At 42.8% G+C, this 15,834-nt stretch overlaps 1 protein-coding gene across 1 annotated transcript in view; it reads right to left on the reverse strand.

Annotated features, from left to right (window-relative positions):
* The window catches only part of DICER1 (dicer 1, ribonuclease III), a 64,810-nt gene extending 59,716 nt beyond the window's left edge, over positions 1 to 5,094 (reverse strand). Inside the window, 1 exon segment of the mRNA XM_007447322.1 lies at positions 4,892 to 5,094. The gene's annotated coding sequence lies outside the window, so the exon portion shown is untranslated.
* Between the last annotated feature and the right edge of the window lie 10,740 nt (positions 5,095 to 15,834).

A 15,834-nucleotide genomic window follows, 5' to 3' on the forward strand; every position in this document is an offset into this window, starting at 1 on the left:
CAAACACGGTTACTGATCTAACTCCTTAATCAAAGAACCTTTCTACATCATGTCAAAGATCAGTTCTTAAATTGAGATCCTTCTCTCATTATCTGCATTCTTTAAGCACATTATTTTTTAAATTCTGAACCGGTTTGCTGACATATTCTAATCAAAAAAGAATTTCCAAATGTGTTTTCTAAATTCTTACTTTATTGCACACATTGAGCCATCACCTGAAAAAGAACCACCACAACAGCTATCAGGGTTAGCCAGCTTCAGCAATGAGAAAGCCTACAATACCAGGAAAACTCCCAATTTCATAGCAATTTTCTTCTATGAAATTCTTCTCTCCATCCACAATGTCTCTATGTACATAATAAGTCCTCACTAATGAAGAATGAGGCAGCATGATTTGTCCAAAATCAGAAGAGTAATGATCTTTTTAAAAGGCTTAATATACAAGTAATATTATTTTCCATAAAACTGTTAGCTTCTAAGTCCTTTAAAAACTAATATAAAAATAATTTATTCACTCAGCAAATATGAGCACCCTCTTTATGCCAGCACTGTTCTATTCTACCCTTACTATCCTTACCATTCCATAAACCTTAACACAGCACATTTAGTGTCACTGTGAGCTTCAAAAATCAGAACAGTAAGGCCAAAATTCAAGTCTTTCGTGTCCTATTTCTAGTAAGTCTTATTGACAGCCTCAGACAATGTTTTCTTGTGGCATCTTCTTAGCCACCTACCTAAAATGTATAGCAAATTTGCATATTAAAGGAGAACCGACAATTCACTGACAATTCTAGGAAAATAGGAAAGCAATTTTGTACTCAAAATTTATTTTAACAAAGCCCTTCTTACATGTCTGAAAATTTCAATTTCATCAGCTGGACCTCAAAAAGAAGGCTATACCACTATACAAGCAATCCCACTCTTTAGACCAACACACAATTCCTAAAGACTGGCAGAGAGAATCTGGAAAATCCCTACTGCCTATACTATCCAGAAAAGAGTACATTGTGAATGGATTATTACTCAGCATCTCTCAAAAGCCTGAATGAGACAACTGATATATGATGGACATCGGCTGAAAGAGAAATTAACTAATGAATCAAATCACCAGAACATGTATACCTACATTACTAAAGCTTTTCCATTATGCCTGAGGCCTTTATCCAGTTTCTCTAAAATGGCATGTGAAAACTATTTCTCCAACATTTGTAAAATGTAAAACGTTTTCTCCATATATTGTTAATGTCATTTTACATAAGAATTCAGATGCTTATTCATCATACAAGAGAAAAGTCTGCTTTTTCTGATTAACTGCTATACTTCCTTTCATTAATCAATACCAGCTATAATTAGTCCTGTTTCCTCTTTTGCTTTGACTAATAAAATATTAAAAAAAAAAAAACTTTAGTGACATGCAGACGCTAATTATCCTTGCGCTGAGCTTCTCATCTAATTCCCTCCACACTCTACCCCTCAACCTTCACCACTATTTTCACTGTCCTCTCAAACATCTATCGTGAGACCATCTCAAATCCTTTCTCAAAGGAGGCAAATAATAAAACATATACATCCATCGGGCTTTGAGAATGAGCTGAACTCTTGAATGTCCAAAATGCAGAGCACAAGGATAAATCACTTGGCTCCAACTTAACTATTTACACAAGTTAAACAGGGACCTGACCAGTACCTTCCTCTGGCATCCAACAGAGCAGAACATGGCTCCATGATGGATCAATTGAATGAATTCAGTTACTTGCCAAGCACAGGTAGGAACGGAGATCATAAAAACAAGTAAATCCTGGGCCTCAAGAAGATTAAAGTCTTCTATTAATAAAAAGTTCCTATTTGTAGGGAAGTATAACCACCTGGAAAAACCCTGAGAAAACTCATACTGCAATAAGTTCTGAGTCTAGTGTTCTGATGATCTAGAAACAATCCAACCACTGCCGGGTATACCCAAAAGAAGCGGAAGCTGCGGCTCAAGCAAGTATTTGTATACCTATGTTCATAACAACATCACTCACAAGGCCAAAAAAGTACAAGCAACCCAACCGTCCATCAAGGGATTAATGGATAAGCAAAATGTGGTACATACATATAGAATGAAACAGTATTCAGCCTTAAAAAGGAAGGATATTCTGACACATGCTACAACATGAATGGATCTGGAAGACGCTATGCTAAGTGAAACAAGCCAGTCACAAAAGGACGAATGTTGTATGATTCTGCTTCAATTAGGTTCCAAGAGTAGCAGATTCATAGAGACAGAAAACAGAATGGTGGTTGCCTGGGCCTGGGAGGAGGGTGGAATGGGGAGTTAGTGTTTAATGGGTGCAGTTTCAGTTGAGGAAGATGAAAAAGTTCTGGAGATGGATGGTGGTGATGGTAGGCAAACAATGTGAACATAATTAATGCCACAAAACTGTACACTTAAAAATGGTTAAAGTGGTACATTTTGTTATATTTTACCACAAAAAAAGGTAAAAAATCTTAATTATTCAGATAACCAAAGGTCACCTGAACATTTAAGACAGAGTTCCATTCATTAAACAAGTATTAACTAAAAACTTACCTGCAAGTTACACAGGTTTTTCCCCTAAAATCCACTTGGAACAGCAATGCAACGTAAGGAAGACAGCCCACATGCAAAGATTTTTAAATCAAACCATGATTCAATCCTGGCTCTGCCACTTCTAGATTCATAACTCTCTGAGTCTCAGCTTCCTTGCATGTAAAATAAGACAATACCAAGTCTGTCTCAGGGTCACAGTGAGGATTAAACAAGAACACATATAAAAGCACCTGAAACATCCTGGCACACAGTAAGGAGGAACTTCTTATGAATAAATGTTTTCCCTTCTCTCCTTTGCCACAAGTAATGATCACAGGATGTTAGGGTCACAAGGGAGAGAATGTTGATGAAATACCTATTTTCTCAAACGAAACAAGCATCTCACACATCAGACAGTGGCACGGAATAAATCTCTCAATGCCATAAAAGTCATCCTCCTTTGAAGACAGCACTACACTGAAAGTACTCCCCACTATATACTACCACAAAATCACTATCAAATAAGAATCATGAGCCACATCAAAATAAAATGTCTTCTAAATCAAGACAATAAAATTCAGCAATGGCAAAACCACCTCACTTTACAACACATACACAGTGCCACAGATATAATACAGTAGACAGAACTTAACCTTTAATCATGAGATGACAGCATAAAAAGTAAAACAAGCCCTTATTGAAGATCTTTTCTCCCCAAATTAAATGTGCACATCTTTTCTTAAAACAGCATTTTGATGCCTTGAGTAAGTTCATTATCCAACACTGCCATTTAAATGTTCATAAAGATCATATTAAAAGCAATCTTTGTAGTGTTTCTAATCTTTAAAGTTTTATAAACTATGTCCTAAAATAAAATTTTGAAATAATTATATATGTAAGTATATACGGCATATATTACATATAATATACATATGCCACAGACAGCTACTAGCTAGCTTTAAAGACAACACTTTGCAAAATAAGCTGATTACGGCAACCTAGTTCCCAAAGATATTAATACTAAAATTACTATTCACTAGCAGCCTCATTCAGCATCTTGTACCATCATCCATCCACCCTCTAATAAATTACTGGAGCTCTGGGTTAAGATGGGTATTTTTATTTCAAAAATTTAATGTTTAGGACACTATATCTGCAATGGAGTTAACCTTTTATTGAAGCACATTTTTAAAAAGTATTTTCCGAGTGACTCCTAATTTGTATCCTTTTCCATGTGTGTTGCATTTGAAAAAGAAGCAACACGAAGACAACTGAAAATCAGAATTGGGAAGATTCAGAAAAGTCAAAGACCAAAGCACGTCAAGAAGCAAAGACTTCAAAGTAATATTCTTTAATCAGATGAATATTTTTTAAACCGTGATAGTCACAACAATAGACTTATCATCTGGGTTAAGTAACGTGTCCCCGTAAGCATGACTTTCTTCACAAAAGCACTGACTAAACACTCTACAGCAAGGAGCCCCACTCATCTCTGTCTTTGCAAATCTTCAGGCCATTAAAGATACATTAAGTGGTCTGTTAGTTCTGTACTGCGGGCAAAGCTATGGGGCAGCTCAGCTTTTCTGGAAAATCTACAAAAAATCTGCCGTGCCAACTTAAAACATACACTGATGTCCCCAAAGACTGAAAACACTCAAGAAAGCCTCCTCTGCAGAGTCCAGGCGTGCTGGCACAAAAACACCGGAGAGGAGGGGCTTAAAGATGGCCTCGGCCACCCGTCCCTGGGGACCCAGATCTGGTCACCTGCCAATAAACACGAACAATCCTCGCCGGGCGCGCCCCGAAGTCTCGCGCTTTCCTGCCAGCGCGGACGGCCCGGCTTCCTTTCCTCCCGCCCCCTCGAAGGTGTCCACCCAGGAGGCCCAGCGCGGCCACCGCCACCAAGCAGGCTCCCGAGGATGCTCCCGAGACGCGGCGGTTGACTCCGTACCACCGTCGTTGTGCGTAACCGGACCTGTCAAACCCCCGCTCACCGCGGGCCGGGAGCGAGCTGCGAGGACCCGCTCCACGCCGGGAGCGGAGGCGCCCGCGTCCCAGTCCCCGTCCGGTGCCAGGGCAACCGCACAAAGTCCCTGGGAAGCACCGAATCAGGATGGGCGCTGGGGTCGGGGAGGCGTAAAGCCCGGCGGCGTGGACGCCCGGCCCGCAGGCCGCGCCGCCCGGGACCAGGCGAGGCCGCGCCATCTGTCCGCGCGAGTCTCGCCACCGTAGGCCCCGGGCCGGGAGCCCACGCGGGCCTCGGAGCCCACGCAGGCGCGGGGCCAGGCGGGGCCGCTCCCCGCCCCGGACACAAAGCGGCTCCGCGGGATCCCGCCTCACCTGCAGCACGGGGCGCCGCGGGCCTTCGAGAACCATCGGACCCCGCTCCGGCGCGCGCGTCACAGCCCAGGCCTCCCGGTGCCGCCCGGCGCCGCCACCGCCGCCGCCATTTCCTCCCGCTCGCCGTCGCCTCGTCCCCGCTGTCAGGTTACTCCATTCACCTGGGCCTGAAGCAGCCTGCGCCGCGCTGCGTCGCGCCTCCGCCGCGCCTCCGCCGCGACCCCTCCCGCCGGCGCTTGCGGAGACTGCGCAGCGCCCTGCTCTCCCGCAGCCCGCGCACGGCCTGCGGCAACTGCGCACAGCGGCTTGGAGAATCCCACCGGCGCCCGCACCGCCCCCTCCGCGCCCCCACTCTCCACTCGCCCCGTGCCGGCATGAGAGCGAGCCTGTGATTGGACAGAGAGCGGCGGTGAAAGGTTAATCCCGGCCCCCCAGCCACTCAGGAGCCGGGAGACAGTGGACGCGAGCGGCTGAGGCTCAGGCGGTGTTTGCGGCCCAGAGCCGGGGCCGTACCCGGACGTTCCGCTGCCCGCCGCTCGGCACCTTCGCCACCATCCCGGGCCCGCGCGCCGGGGTTGCGGACGCTCGCTTGAGTCGGCAGAATCTGCTGGCTCTCGGAATTCGTCCGCCTGCATTGTTGCCCCTTCTGGCACCCACGGCCCCCTAAACGAGGCCCTTCCCCATGGTCGTAATTGTTGTGCGCAGGGCTCGGATTTCCTTTCGCAGCCCCCGCACCTTTTTTAAAGGACCGACCCCCTCGCCTGCTTTTCCCCTGCGTTAGTGGTCCAGGGCCCTCCGCATGTGGGGAGACAACTAATCCCACCCCACCCCCAGCCCTGCCCCGGAACAGGGATAACCAGAAAATGAGATGGGGGCAGCGGCACCATTTATGTAAATTGTTCATTTGCATAGGTCAGAACCGTGTATTTTATCTTGCAGCTGTGAATTAAAATACAGAGATCCAGTAAGTGACTGGCTAAAAGAGAATTCTATTAATTTATCCCCAAATGTAGGCCTGTCTTCCGGATGACTCACCTGATTGCTTTACTCCAGGCGAGGTATGGTAACAGCAACCATGCTTCTGCTAAGAGTTAGCCCTTAGCACATACTATGTGCTAGACATGTCTAGGGCGGCGCTGGTCCATACAGCAGCCAGCAGTTCCGTGTGGCTATTGAGCACTTCAAATATGGCTAGTCCTAGTCGAGATATGATAGCTGGAAATCAGACGTATGTGTTCTTTACCACAAACGAATGTAAACCATCTCACTAATATTTATTATATTGACTACGTTTTGAAGCGATAGTATTTTTGACATATTGGGTTACATATTGGTTTCATTTTTTTTTTCAATGTAAATACTAGAAAGTGTTTAATGTCTTTTGTGGCTCGTATATATTGCTATTGGACAGGCTGTTTTTTTTTTTTTTTTTTTTTTTTTTTTTGAGATACGCGGGCCTGGACAGGCTGTTTTAAGCTTTGATTAATATGTGGACCCTGTGAGTAGATGCTGTGATTGCCCCCCATTTTAACAGATGAAGACAATTCATAACCTCCAGCAAGTAAACTGCTAATAAGTGAACAACTGAAATTTGAACCCAGGCGGTCTGGCTTCAGGGCTGGTATATTCAATCACTACAACGCTCACATTTTGGTCATATATTTACTGTGAATTGGCAAGACGTTTCACATAAACAGAATGCTCACGGGCAAAATTAGAAAGTAGTCAGAATGCACTTGGCGGACCTCCATAAAAATAACTTTTCTTATGTATATACAGCACTTATATTGCACTGTAGGCAGAAGACCTCCCCAGTAATATAAATAAAGCCTTTTTGGAGATAATCCTTTATGAGAAGGATGGCATCTTAGGGTGGGAATAGGCACTGGGGTTCACTACAGTGGAAATTTGTGGGCAGGTAAAATTTCCAGCCCCTTCTGCAGTCCTCTCAATCTGTCAAGACTAGCTGAGCTTCTCCATCAGCAGGTTTGTCTGATTTACAACCATTTTTTGAATTTTTGAAAAGAGAAGTACATATGTATGGTTCATTAATTAGAAAGCATAGAAAGGTATACAGTAAAAAGAATTCTCCCCACACCTGTCCCCATGCTCCAAACAGGTAACCACTGTTTCTTGCTCCTTCTCCTAGAGAATTTTTTTATGCAGTACAAGCCAAGACATTCCTCATTTACAAAAGTGGTAGTGTGCCATACACATTTACTATACCTTGCTTTTTTTTAACTTAGTATATCAAGAATATATGTCTATAGCAATTTATACAGAACTCCTCGCTATTTTTTTCAGTCCGCATAACATTTAATGGCAGGGATATGCCCATAGTTTACTTAACCAGTTCTCTACTGAAGGATGTTTTGACTTCCAGTCTTTTGCAATTAAACATTGATCCTCTTGGACCTGATTCAGTATATGGTGTGAGGTATGAATCCAATTTGTTTTTTTCCAGATGGCTACATAGTTTGCCGTTTATTGGCCATTTGTTGAAGAGTTCACTTCTAGATTCTGTGTTTTCTTCCAGTGGTCTATCTATTCATGCTCCAGTTGCTGGTTTGTTTTAAATCCGTAGACGTAAAACCTTGTAAGGGGTAGTGTTTCACACTTTGTTTGGATCACAAGAAATCTTAGAGCTAATATTTCGGCACATGTTAAGCAACAGTACAGTACCATGTGGTATGCGTTTTCTGTGGGCTAATTTTTTATTTTCCCTTTTCCCTGATTATTTCCACAATTTGTTTTATTTTTTGTAGAACAAGCCAGGATATAAATAAACCTTTGTTTAAGACTCTATTTGCATGTAACAGAAACCAACTTGTAGTAGCTTAACCGAAAGGGAAGAATTCATCATAAGGATGTAGGAGCGTCTCACAAAAGCTGCGAGCAGGCATACAGCTGCACCTTAGCAAAAGGCTAGAACCAGGAGTCGGAAAGCTTCCAGGATCCCAGAAGGTACTCTCTGTGTTCTTCTTCTGTGATTATTTTCTGTGTGCTCGTCTCATCTGTGCATCCCTCTCTAGTGACTGGTTCTCTCTACTCTTCTATCTACATAGGAGAATATAGGCACCCCCATATTCAGCTAGGAAGTCAGCTCAGTGCGGGCGTCAGAGCCCAGACAAGTGGGGGAGTCGGTCCTGCAAAGTCAGGTGACTTATCATGTACAGGGAAACCTTCACAAAGAAAAACTATGTTAAGAATAAGGCGAGCCAGATCTCTCACTGTTGGAGAAGGGGGTTAAAATGCAGAAAGGGGAACAGCAAGAAGGCCTGAGTGATTGGATCAGAATTGGAAGTATTGATGTGAATTCAAAGTTTTCAATATATATAGATATAAATATACATGTGAAAACATCATATATAAATAAGCCTGGAACACCTTATTGTGCTAGAAAGTATGAAAATGCTCAAGGAATGATGGAGAATTTCAAAAGGACAAAGCAGTCAGCTTGAAGGGGCTCCCAATGGCCAAATATGGGACAATTTTAGCATCAAAGTTAATTATGATAGTAAGAGACTCTATCCCATGGAATAAAATAGAAGCCGTGAGTCCACACTGATGTTTTTTAAATGAGTAATCACACAGGGGGAAAAGATAACTCTTGCTTAAAGTAGATGGCAACTAATAAATTTAGCAGGAATAATGGAATTAGAAAATCATCATTTGGCAATCATCAGACAAGAGGTATCAGTGTTTGCTAAATTTAGTGGGTACAAGTTGAACAAAGAATGAGATATTTACATAGGTTTAAAGCATCTCCCCATAAAATTCTTATTTAAAAAATGAGAACTTTACAAAAGAGAATCTAGCAGACACCACCTTACTCAAGTATTCAAAGTTAACTGACATACAAGGAGTCGCAGACACACACCCCGCTAGTGCCATGTGGTGCAACTATAACATGGGGCTTATTGAGGGAAACTTACATGCAGACAAGTGGCAGGATGCACACAATCCCCTGAACTTTCCTTATGACACAGCATAGTCCAGGCATAGCTGTTGTGTGTGTGCCATGGTCAAGTTTCCAGGCCACGGTTCCAGCAGGACGAGGCCTGCCTTACCCAGCAGCCAGATGGACAGACAGAGCCAGAGCCCAAGACAGAAAGCGTGCCCCACGCCCACACTGCATTAATATTTATATGTTAGCCTAACTGGGGTTAGGGAATTCCTAGTTTCTCTAGCAAGGAATACATCAAGGGAAACCCCATGTCCAGTGCAATAAGCATATCAAGGGCAAAGGTCTGCTCAGAGGGTCCTAGGAACAGCTTTGCCTACCCAGCCCAATGTCTTGTCTCCCCACAGCCCTGCTCAGTACAGCTCAGCCAGCTCTCACCTCTGCTATGAAAAGAGGGAAGGAAGCGAGTCTCCAGAGACATCCAGATTTGTCTCTGAGCATTAATGTCACAAGGGATGGGACAAATCGACACCTGGTGCTATAGCATCACTTCTGCAGTATTTCTGCCAAAAATGCATATCTTGAATCTTAATAGGAAACATCAAACCCGAATTGAGAGATAGTTTACAAAATGACTGGCCTATAATCTTCAAAAATTTTAGATTATGAAGGTCAAAAAAGGACTAAAAAACAGTTTCAGAATGAAGGAAACTGAAGATACGTGGCAAGTACAAAGTGTAATCCTGGTTTGGCACTTTTTGCACTAAAAGATATTATTGGCATCACCGGTGAAAGGTGAATGGAGTCTCTGGGTGAAGGGCATATGAGAGTTCCTTGTTCTTATGTATTAGTCAGGGTTCCCCAGAAAAACAGAACCAATAGGATATAGAATAATAGATGGATGGATGGATGGATGGATAGATCAATTGATCGATTGACAGATAGATAGATAGACAGACATAAGAGGAGATTTATTCTAGGAACTGGCTCCATAATGCAGTTATGGAGATGGAAGACTCCCACAGTCTGCTGTCTGAAGCTGGAGAACCAACAAACCCAGGGGTATAATTCAGCCTGGGTCCAAAGGCCTGAGAACCAGGGGGCTGTTTTTGTAAATCCCAGAGTCCAAAGGCCCAAGAACTAGGAGCTCCAGTGTCTAGGGCAGGAGAAGGTAGGCGTCCCAGCTCAAGAAAAGAGAGGGAATTTGCCTTTCCTTTGCCTTTTTGTTCCATCCGGGCCCCCAACAGATTGGATAATGTCTACGCACATTGGTAAGGGTGAGGGGTCTCTTTACTCAGTCTACTGAATCAAGTGCTAATCTCTTCCAGAAACACCCTCACAGACACACCCAGAAATATTGTTTCATCAGCTCTCCAGCCATCCCTTAGGCCAGTCTAGTTGACACATAAAATTAAACATCACAAATTTTTTGCATCTTTTATGTATGGAATTATTTTCAAATAAATGAAAATTAAAAGCAAGGAAAACTGTAGAAAGTTCTAAATCATTTGCAAAAGACCTTCTAGACCTAATACATGAGTTCACCAAGATCACTAGATACAAGGTTAATATGCAAAAATCACTTGTATTTCTATATAGCATCAGTAAAGAATTGGACATTGAAATTTTAAAATATCGCAGTGATCAAACACATGAAGTATTTGGGGACCAATCTAACAAAACATGCACAAGTTTTACATTGAAAAATACAAAACATTGATGAGAGAAAATAATGAAGGCCTAAATAATTAGAGATACCATGTTCATGGACTCAGTATTATGAAAATGTCAGTTCTACCCAAATTGATCTATAGATTCCAATCAAAATCCCAACAGGCTTTTTTTGGGTAGAAGTTGACAAGTTGACAAGTTGGAAGATGCAACGACCAGATTTCAAGACTTACTATGAAGCTGCGGTAATCAAGATAGTATGGTACTGATGTAAGGACAAACATCTGGATCAATGGAAAATAACAGAACATCACACACACACACAAAGTCCCATACATATATAGTCAATTGATTTTTCCCAAAGATGGATAGGCAACTCAATGGAGAAAGGATAGTCTTTTCAACAAACAGTGCTGGGACAATTAGACATTTAAAGACAAAGAAGAGGGAGAGGGAAGAGTAGGGGGATTGGGGAGGGTAAAGAGGAGGAGGAGGAACTCAAGTGGATCATTGGCTTAAATGTAAAGCCTAAAAGGGTAAGACTGCTAGAAAAAACCATGGGAGAAAATCTTTGTAACCCTGCGTTAGGCAAAGGTTTCTTTGATATGAAAAAACTGTAAACCAGAAAGGTTTTTAAATTGATAAATTAGACTTCTCAAAATTTTAAACTTCTGCTCTTTGGAAGATGCTGCTAAGAAAGTGAAAGGCAAGCACAGATTGGGAAAGATAATTCTGAAGTATGTACCTGATAAATTATTTGTATCCAGAATATATAAAGAATTCTTACAACTCAATAATAAAAAAGACAACCCAACTAAAAAAAATGGGCAAAATACTTGAACAGAAGCATTATCTGTGAAAATATACAAATAGCAAAAACATAAAAAGTTCCTCAACATCATTAGTCATTAGAAAAATGTAAGTTAAAACTACATCGCGGGTCCTCCCTGGTGGCGCAGTGGTTGAGAGTCCGCCTGCCGATGCAGGGGACACGGGTCCGGGAATATCCCACATGCCGCGGAGCGGCTGGGCCCGGGAGCCATGGCCGCTGAGCCTGCGCGTCCGGAGCCTGTGCTCCGCAACGGGAGAGGCCACAACAGAGAGAAGCCCGCGTACCGCAAAAAAAAAAAAAAAAAAACAAAAAAACCCTACATCACCTACTACCTACTAGAATGGCTAAGAAAACTAACCTATGGCTAAAACGACTGACCAGAATATAGAACAATTAGAACTCTCATACATTGCCGATGGGAATGCAGATAACCCCTTTGGAAGACAGTTTGGCAATTTCTTATAAATTTAAATGTATACTTTCCATATAACCTAGCAATCTCACTCCTAGATGTTTACCTTAAAGAAATAAAAACAAATATCCACGTAAAGACCTGTATGTGAATGTCATTGCAACCTTATTCACAATAGCTGAAAACTGGAAACAACCCAAATGTCTATCAGTTGGCAAATAGAGAAACAGGTTGTGGTTCAGCCGGAGAACGAGACTATGCAACAGTAAGAAAAGGAACGAGCTATTGATATAGGCAATGACACTGTTGAATCACAAAAGTATTATGCCAAGTGAAAGAAGCCAGACACAAAAGGTTACATCCTGTAGAATTCCATTTATATGGCATTCTGGAAAAGGCAAAACTATAGGGGGAAAAAATCACATCTGTGGTTGCTGGGGGCAAAAGGTGAGACGGAGAGGTTTGACTACAAAAGGGCTCCAGGGAACAAGGATAGGAAGCAGTCCAGATAGAAGGAACAGGATGCCCAAACCCCAAAAACAAGGAGTTATGGCTCATTCAAGGAATTGAAAAGTCCAGTATTGACCCAAACAGAGAGCAAGAGATGAGAGATAGGAAAATGGCACCAGAACACAAAGGGACGTTGTGTACCATGTTAAAGATTTAATGTTTCGTAAAAACCATAGAAACGTTCTTAAGCCAAAGGTGATGTGATCAGATATACATTTGAAAAAGTTAACTTCACTCAGCCAGGGTGGAAAATGGGGAAGAGGAGAACTGAAGTGTTTGTTTGCAATAGTGTGAAAGATGTGGTGGCTTTGATGAGGTTAGGCTTAATGGGAGAGAGATGTAGCTGAGTTAGACATATTTGGGAGGTAAAAATGTAAGTGTTTTCCTCTCCTTTTTTATAGTTGTGGTTTCAAGACCACCAAGGCTCTATTTTCCAGAAAGTTGAAGGTGCAATTAGAACACTGCCAGGCAGTAGAGCTTTTCCACCTGACCAAAAAAGCCTTGCTAACTGTGATTAAGATTAGCAGTCTTTGTCACAGGATTAAAATTTTGTTGTTATTTTGCTTTGTTTTTAACAAGATACTTAAAACAGCTACAGATAAAACTTAATCTACTCAAACAGCATCTTCAGTTAGAATAAAATGTGGGAAAAAAATATACCAGTTGGGGCACATTCAATATCTTTTTCATTGCCCCAGATCATAATTATATCATGCCTCTCTTTAGGTTTAAGTGAAATGAACTCAGTATTTCTTGGCATCTCCTTTTTCAAGTTGACTTTTACTTCAATGATGTCTTTTGCCTTCACATCAGTACTGAATCCCTGAGGCTCGTTTAATTTAGAACTAAAGAACCTTGACCTCCAGAGTATGCAATCTTTTACCAGGAAGTTATCTAAAACGCCTTTCTGCTTTTCCCAGTACCTTGAGTGGCTCTCCTACAGAGTTTCAGTATCTTTTCACTCCTACAGGGGAAAATAAAACAACAGAAAAATTACAGCCATGTGGTACTCACATCAGTGTCACAGCATTTGATTGACTTTTCCCAGCAACTGGAATAAAACAATTTTCCTCTACCTCAGCATCAGCTCTTTCATTTGGAAAACACGTAATCTTAATTTATATTGCATTTTACTTAGTAAACAACATTCACGCGGTGTTTGTACTTCTGGTAAATGATTTTCTAAAGGAGCTAAGAATTACAAACTCAAGTTTGCCCAGATTTTTTTAAATGTGGTTAAACCAAACTGCAGACTTTAAAATTGATTTTAAATAACTTTATCATTCTTTCTCTCTTCACTACCCCTCACCAACCTATTTTCTTAGACAAATTAAATTTATTATGGTTTTTCCTCTTAGTTCTCACCCTCACAGATTTTCTTCCACGTGATTCTCTTACATCTTCCCCGTGTGACATGAGCCAAGCAAATCAGAATAAAAATACTACCAGGGTAGTTCCCTGCTGTGATCTGAATGTTTGTGTCCCCCCAAATTTATATGTTGAAATCCCAAGTTGATGGGTTTTAGGAGGTGGGCCTATACAGGTGATTAGGTCATGAGGGTGGAGCCCTCATGAATGAGATGAGTGTCCTTATAAAAGGAGCCACAGAGAGCTTGCTTTCACCTTCTACCATGTGAGGACACAGCAAGAAATCAGCAGTCTACAACTTAGAACCTGGCCATGCTAACACCATGATTTTGGATTTCCAGCCTCCAGAACTGTGAGGAATACATTTCTCGTCATTCATACGAGCCTGTGGTATTTTGTTATAGTAGTCCAAACAGACTAAGACTCTCCTATGTACATTCAGTATCTGGGAGAATTTTGACATACTACATGTATTAGCTTGCTAGGGCTGCCATAACAAAATACTACAAGCAGGGAGGCTTAAACAACAGAAACTTATTTCCCAAAGTTTTGGAGGCTGGAAGTCCAAGATCAAGATGTTAGGAGGTTTCGTTTCTTCTGAGGCCTCTCTCCTTGGCTTGGAGGTGGTCACCGTCTCCCTTTGTCTTCACGTGGTCTTTCCTCCGTGTACCGCACCCTTGGTGTCTCTTTTTGTATGTCTAATTTCCTCTTCTTGTGATGACACCACTCATTGAATTCGGGCCCACCATTATTTACCCATTTCACCGTAGTCACCTCCTTAAAGGCCCTGTCTTCAATACAGTCACATTCTGAAGCACTGAGGGTTAGGGCTTCAACATACGAATTTTGTGGGGACACAGTCCAGCCCATAACACTATACAATGCTTCTGCCATCAATAAGGTCTCAGGATGCACATAACTGACCCCCGGAATGCCATCCCGACCTGAACACTGGTGGCAGCCACCTCCTTTGCTTGTTCAGTGTCCTATTATAACCTTCTCTCTTACTTAATAATTCAGAGGAGAAAGAGAGGCTATTAGGTGTGAATTCCCTGAAATCTCTAGCACCTAAAAACTCATTTCTTTTCAGATCTAAGGGCACCTCCCTCTATGTCACATACCACATTGCTTCTAGGCCAGTTTTTTTCTGACACAGAGATCTGATTAGCTCGTCCCACTGCTCAAACTCTTTAGTTGGCACCCCATCCAAACTTTTCGAGCATGGCACTCAAGCCCCCCATGACCCAGCTTCGATCTGGGTTTCTGGCCTCCCGTCCTGCTCCCTGGTCTCCTTGTTGCCTAGGTTCCAGCAACACTGACCTCTTTGTGCTGCTGGGAAAACACTCTCCTTTCCAAAGGCAGGGTGTTTGGGTCCCTGTGTTTTGACTTATTCACGGAGTTATTCTCTAGGTACTTGCTGGAAAACCTTCTCCCCTTGTCTCTGTCTGCAGAGCTCCTTGTTCTTCAAAACTTTGCTTGATTTTGACCTCATCACATCACTCCCCTGACTCCTCTCGAGTTCATGCTTCCTCCTTGGTCCCCCAGCCCACTTCCCCGCTAAGCCGAGCTCCTCAAGGACACAAATAGTGGTGCTTGTGTCTTACTCACCCCTGTATCTCCAAAGTCCACACGCAGCAAAAGTAAAAAGAAAGAAAGAGAGTGGGGGAGCGAGGAGGGAGAGAGAGAGAAGAGAATTCAAGCCTTTGCATGAGTGGCACTCACCACTCCCTTCGCGCTGTGTCTCCCCGCCTGAGCTGGCGGCCCCTTGGGAGCAGGAAATGTGCCACATTCCTCTTTGTACCTCATGCACGTTGCACCATTCCAGGCACAAAGCAACAGCTCAGTAAAATCCTGCCAAACAAATGAACCCTGAAGGCAAAGACATCTGTCCTTTCGAAGTGACCGTCACTGAACCGGCTTTTGAACAGATACCAAAGAATATAGACCAGGCTGGAAGCTGTAACGCATTTCCACAGGCTTCATCCGTGGCCGCCTCTCGTGGAGCCCCAGGTTTCAGCTGCGGGTTTCTTTCCCGAAGTAGACCCACTCTGGAGAGCTCCACCGCATGCTCTGTGGAACCATGAGTTTTTAGGGTGGTGAAACTATCCACGTCTTGTCTTTCCTGTGAGGTTTGGCGACTGGGCAGTGGAAATGTTTCGCCAATTTCCCACCCACGGTCTCTCAGCAAAAATCCAGTAGCGTCTCAAGAATGTGCATCTTGACTCAAATTGACATTTCCTTGAGGC

The sequence above is a fragment of the Lipotes vexillifer genome, unplaced genomic scaffold (genome assembly GCF_000442215.2).
Source record: "Lipotes vexillifer unplaced genomic scaffold, Lipotes_vexillifer_v1.1 scaffold1017, whole genome shotgun sequence".
NCBI lineage: Eukaryota > Metazoa > Chordata > Mammalia > Artiodactyla > Lipotidae > Lipotes > Lipotes vexillifer.